The sequence below is a fragment of the Aethalodelphis obliquidens genome, unplaced genomic scaffold (assembly GCF_003676395.1).
Source record: "Aethalodelphis obliquidens isolate GAN/ISIS:26980383/991018 unplaced genomic scaffold, ASM367639v1 scaffold20, whole genome shotgun sequence".
In the NCBI taxonomy this organism is placed as follows: Eukaryota; Metazoa; Chordata; class Mammalia; order Artiodactyla; family Delphinidae; genus Aethalodelphis; species Aethalodelphis obliquidens.
The window spans coordinates 13,094,610-13,100,742 of NW_020837964.1; positions in this window are offsets into that span (position 1 = coordinate 13,094,610).

Consider the following 6,133-nt stretch of genomic DNA (forward strand, 5'->3'; position numbering starts at 1 on the left):
AAGCCTTGTTTGTCTGCATCCCTAATTTCCAGCTCCTCTCACCACCGCCTCTGTCAGCTTTGTGTTTCTGTTCACACCTCCTCCTTTATTAATTATGCTTGCTTCTACTTGTCTCTTCTTTCTTTGTGATAATCTGAACTGGGGTCTGTTATGGCCCCATCTCCTCCCTCTCCCTATAGTGGTGAGAGGGTGAGAACAGGCAGGTGCAAGACTGGGAGGTGCTACCATTAGCGTCCAGAATGCACACTGTTATGTGCGAACATCGAGTTGCTTTGCTGGTTGGAAGTATCAGTACAAGTGTGGCCTGGGCCCATGGAACCGGGAGAAGCAGGTCAGTCACGGTTCTTGGTTGCAGCCAATAGAAACATAGAAACAGCCCTGGCTAGTCATGGCAGAAAAGGAATTTATCAAAAGGGCAATGATTTTTAAATGGGCAAAGGACTTGAATAGACAGTTCTCCAAAGAAGATATACAAATGGCCAATAAGCACATGAAAAGATGTTCAACATCACTAGTCATTAGGAAATCCAAATAGAAACCACGGTGAGACACCACTTCACACCCATTAGGATGGCTGTTAGCAACGAAACACAATAACAAGTGTTGATGAGGGTGGGGACCCATTGGAACCCTCATACATTGCTGGGGAATGTAAAACGGTGCAGCCATGGTGAAAAATAGTTTGGCGATTGTTCAAAAAGTTAAACAGGACTTGCCTGGTGGCACAGTGGTTAAGAATCCACCTGCCAATGCAGGGGATGCAGGTTCGATCCCTTGTCCGGGAAGATCTCACATGCCGCGGAGCAACTAAGCCTGTGCACCACAACTACTGAGCTTGCGCTCTAGGGCCCGCATTCCACAACTACTGAAGCCCGCGCACCTAGAGCCTGTGCTCCACAACAAGAGAAGCCACTGCAATGAGAAGCCCACGCACCGCAACAAAGAGTAACCCCTGCTCACCACAACTAGAGAAAGCCTGCACGCAGCAACGAGGACCCAACGCAGCCAAAAATAAATAACTTAATTAATTTTAAAAAATTAAACACAACTACCATATGACCCAACAATTCCACTCCTAGGTATGTACCCAAGAGAAACGAAAACAAGTGCTCAAATAAATCCTTAAAACACAAAGTTCATAGCAGCATTATTCACAATAGCCAATAGCCAAGAGGTAGAAACAACCCAAAAGTCCATCAATGGATGAGTAGCTAACAAATCGTGGTGTATACATGCAATGCAATATTAAATCAACCATTAAAAGGGATGAAGTACTGATACATGCTACCAGGTGGACGAACCTTGAAAACATTTTAAGTGAAAGAAGCTAGTCACAAAAGGTCACATATTGCATGATTCCACTTATCTGAACTACTCAGAAAAGGTAAATCCATAGACGCAGAGACGGGTGGTTGCCAAGGGAAACAGGAAAATGAGGGTATGGGTTTTATTTTGAAATGATAAAAATGTTTTGGAATTTAGATAGAGGTGGTGGTTGTACAACACTGTAAATGTATTAAATGCCACTGAATTGGTTAATTTTGCATTACGTAAATTTCACTTTTTTTTTTTTTTTTAAGTATAATGGCTGGTCACAGGATCCTAGGGAGAGTGAGAGAGACATGCTGGGGCCTCTGTAGCCCAGAAATAGTGCTCCAAATTCTGCTGCAAAGCCCATCTGGGTAGACTCCCATGCCACTGCTGCCAGGCACAGGAAATGCAGAGCCTGCTCTGACAGCAGCGACACAGGAGCCACCTTTATGGCAACTAAGGTTGGCAATCCAATGCCCTTCTGAGCCTCTAACACCCCAGACGCCAGATTCCCATTCAGCTGCAGCCTCTCCCATCAGCACTCCTGGCGCTACAGTGCTTCCCTCACCAATATATTTCTCAGTGCCTCGGCAAAGGACGCGCTTGGGGCCGTCCCAGGGTTTCTAGGTTGGGGTGTCAGTGAGCAGGTCCTACCTGAAAAGTCCATTCCAACATTCTCATCTGGAGGCGAGGTAGCCGAACGCCGCGGTCCTCCATGTTGGTCCACGGGCCAGCAGCATCGGCATCACCTGGGAACTTGTTAGACGAGCAGATTTTCAGCTGCCCCAAACCTAATCTGAGCTTTAACAAGATCTCCAGCCACTTCAGATGCAGGCTCAGGTGTGTGAACCACTGGCAGAAGCAGAGTTCGGGTCTAAAGTCAGGCTACCTGAATTGGAGGACAGGCTCTGCCACTCACTAACTGTGTGACTTTGGTCAAGTTATTAACACCTAGGTGGACCCACTGTTCCAGTTTGCCTGGAACTGTCCTGGTTTTAGCACTCAAAGTCCCACATGCTGGGAAACCTCTCCATCCTAGACACACCAGGACAGCTGGTCACCCTAAAACATCTCTCTGTCTCATGATCCTCTTCTGTAAAATGAAGATAATAAAATGAGTTAATACATTAAAGTGTTTGAAACAAAGCCTGGGGAGAGTAAACACTGATGAATATCAGCTGGGCTGAGCCAGCGCCCTCATTTCTCTATTCCTCCATCAACATTAGACTATCTAAACTTCATTCGTTAACTCAGTAAATTTGTTAAATAAATGAAGTGCTTAAAACTGTCCCTGGCAGGATAGTAAATGCTCAGTAAGTTTTAGCTATTCTTTTTTTTTTTTTTTTTTTTTGCGGTACGCGGGCCTCTCACTGTTGTGGCCTTTCCCGTTGCGGAGCACAGGCTCCGGACGCGCAGGCTCAGCGGCCATGGCTCACGGGCCCAGCCGCTCCGCGGCATGTGGGATCTTCCCGGACCGGGGCACGAACCCGTGTCCCCTGCATCGGCAGGCGGACTCTCAACCACTGCGCCACCAGGGAAGCCCAGTTCTTATTCGTATTATTATCTATTAGCTTTTAGCTAATATTATTCGGCCACAATTGAGTCCAGGGTTTAAGCAAACATCAGAGCAAACAATTGGAACCATCCCAGCCACTCAAGGTAGCCCCATAGAATCCTAAATATCGGTATGTTCAACCAGATTTCCCTGGTGATCCAGTGGTTTAGACTCCGTGCTCCCAGTGCAGGGGGCCTGGGCTCAATTCCTGGTCAGGGAACTAGAGCCCACATGCCACAGCTAAAGATCCCACGTGCCACAACTAAGAACCGGCACAGCCAAATTAAAAAAAAAAAAAAACATTCAACCCCATTTAACATTTTCTTCCTTCCCCACTCTCCACCCTCAGAATCCATTCCCAGAATCATTGTGCAGGTTTTGTCAATATAAATTAGCAAAATCTCATGGTTCTTCTGGTGTTTCAATATCTTCCTCCCAGATTTGAAGTCATCAGCCCCCTGGGGTCTGCTGCGATATGACTTGTTATTTAAGTCTGGAGAAAATGAGGGGTGATGGGGTAGGACACACAAGGGGTCTCCTTCAGGGCAAGGTCATTACAGAGTATATTTTTTAAGGAAATGCTATCTGCTGGCCTGGTTGCACATGTGCCATGGAGCGGGGGAACCCAGGCTGAGCAAGGCCCTTCCACCAACAGCACATGGCTTCCCAGCTCACCCAGGGCACTGGCATTCAGGTGGCCAACTTGGGAAGCAGGAGGGCTGATGGCCACTTGGAGGATGCTATGGGTCAGGCATGAAAGTGGTGCACATCCCGCCCTCCCATTGCCACTGGCCACACCTCAGCCATGCAGCACACTAACTGCGAGGGAGGGTGGGCAACTCCACCTAGATGTGCACCCAGGAGGAAAGGGATCTGGGTTTGGCAAAGAGCTAGTGAATTTCTGCTACCAGTACCTTCAGAATGACTAAGAAGAGTCCCTTTGGCTGGCAAGGGAACCTCTGTAGCAGTGGCGGTCCTGAGTCTTCCACAGCTTCCCGCAAAGCCCTCCACTCTCTCTGCTTCCCACTCTCCACTCTTTCCCAACTAGAGACCCAGAGAGGGTGTGAAGCCACCTCATGGTGTCATTTTATAACCACTGACTAAGCCTTAAGTTTGGGTTGTAACTCTCTCAGCCTTGCAGCCACAAGATATAAAAATTCCCTGATTTTCTAACCATGTCTTGAGCCGCAAATTTGGACTTTGATCTTGTCTTTCCTTTATGCTGTTGGTGCTGTTAGCACACAGCCTGCCTAATAGCCCTTGACTTCAGGGTAATCTTTATATTCTTCTATGGCAAGAGCCACCAGGTCCCGAAAGCCTTGCCCTTGATGGGCGCTTTGTTCTGAGGACCACAGGATTAACTGTCTCGCCATGGCATGCTGTGGGCTACTGGTATCCTGTCCCTTAATACTAGCTGGACTTTCACTGTCCTCTGGCCACTTGCCAGGCTTCCATCACCCCCATTTCCCACAGGGCTTCTTGTTCCATCCACCTCTAGTCCTGTTTTTGTATCCATCAAGGTTCGTAACTGTAAGCAACAGAGTCTGGTGACTCTAAGCAGTAAAGGAACTTGTCCAAGTTACTGGTTAGCTCCCAGGAGTTCTGGAAGGTCGGAGGATCAGATCTGGAAGAGACCCTACTGCCTCTGCTGGGCACAGATGCCACAACGGGCATCATCAACGAGGGATGGAGGTGCCATCACCTTTGAAAGCCGGATATAGCTGCTGCCACTGCCGAAATCAATTGCTGAGATGAGCTTCTCCCACCGGCAGCTTTACCTTGAAGTTGGGCATGCAGCTCTAATTGGAGGAGCCACGTCATGTGCCCAGGACCTTGCTTCAAGGGAGGTTGGGAAAAGGAGGCAGAAAGGGGCATTTTCAGCTTCTTTCAGGGAGGCAGCCTCTGTCTTCAAGCTGGGGGATACCTCTAACACAGGAATGGGACTCCGATGTGGGACGGCCAAGAGAATGACTCAGGTCCACTGCAAGAAGCCACTGGGTACACCTGGGCCCCTGGGCCCCTGGCCTGCAGCACTGGCCCTGTCGTCCCACGCTCTAACCAGGGGCCTCGCCAGCCTTCGGAGTCTGTGCAGGGTAAGGTGGGTAATGGAACATCCCGTACAAAGGCAGTGTGGCCTGGAGGTCCTGACAGAATCAGGCTATGCTTGTAGCCGAGCCTACCAGTAAGTGTCTTTCAGTAAGTCCTCTAACTTCTTGGAACACGTAGTGATTGCCAGGCAGGCGACTGAGATCTCATCACTCCTCTCAAGTGGCTCTCCATGTGACCCTGGGCACATTCGGTAGCCTTTCTATAAGATGGGGAGCAGCTACCCTGCAAGGTTGTTGTGAGGATTAAATGACACGATGGATGTAAGTTTGTAGCACAATGCCTGGCAAATAGCTGGAATTCAATCACTGTTAGCTGCCGACTGCAATTTTAATACTGGGGATGATACAATTACCCTTTTCTTTCTTTCTGGGAGCTCTTTGCAAATAAGTGAACTATTTTGTATCCATCTCATGAATTCAGGGTGGATGTGTCTGGGAGTCAACTCAGGGAACTCTGGGGACCAGTTGTTCAATATGTCCACCCCCTTCTGCTCCTCTCCTTTTTCCTTATTCTTGTCCTTCCGTCAGCTTGGCCTCTCTGTTTCAGCCTTCTTCTGTCTTCCCACCGGACTGCCAACCTCCCCATCCTTGCATCATTTGCTGTCACTCATTATGACTCCCATTCATTAACTGTCCTACCCATGTTTTGTGCAGTCAAGCACTCACAACCTGGGGGAATACAGGAGGGTGTCCCTTAGGAAATCTGTCTGGGAATCTTTGTGAGAGGTGAAGATGGAGCAAAGACCTCCACCCCATTTCCTGATTCTTGGTCCCTATGATGGTTAATTTTATGTGTCAACTTAATTGGGCCATGGGGTACCCAGACACTTGGCCAAATATTATACTGGGTGAGTCTGTGAGGGTGTTTATGGATGAGATTAACATTTGAATCAGTGGACTGATAAGTTTCCTCCTTTTGTAATAGATTGAGTGATGCGGACAAGAGCATTTGGTCTTTCCAAGACGAAGAGGGAGAGGATAAGGGAAGAAGTAACAGCAGGAAAGAGTATACAGTCCTGTTCTGGTCATCTTGGGAAAGCTGTCTCCTTCAGTTGCTGTCTGCTTCAATTCCTGGTGAAATTTGATCCAGAGGTCTCCAGCGCTTGATTATATCGGACTGGATGTCAGTTACAGCCTTCTTTAACTGTGAGATGTACAC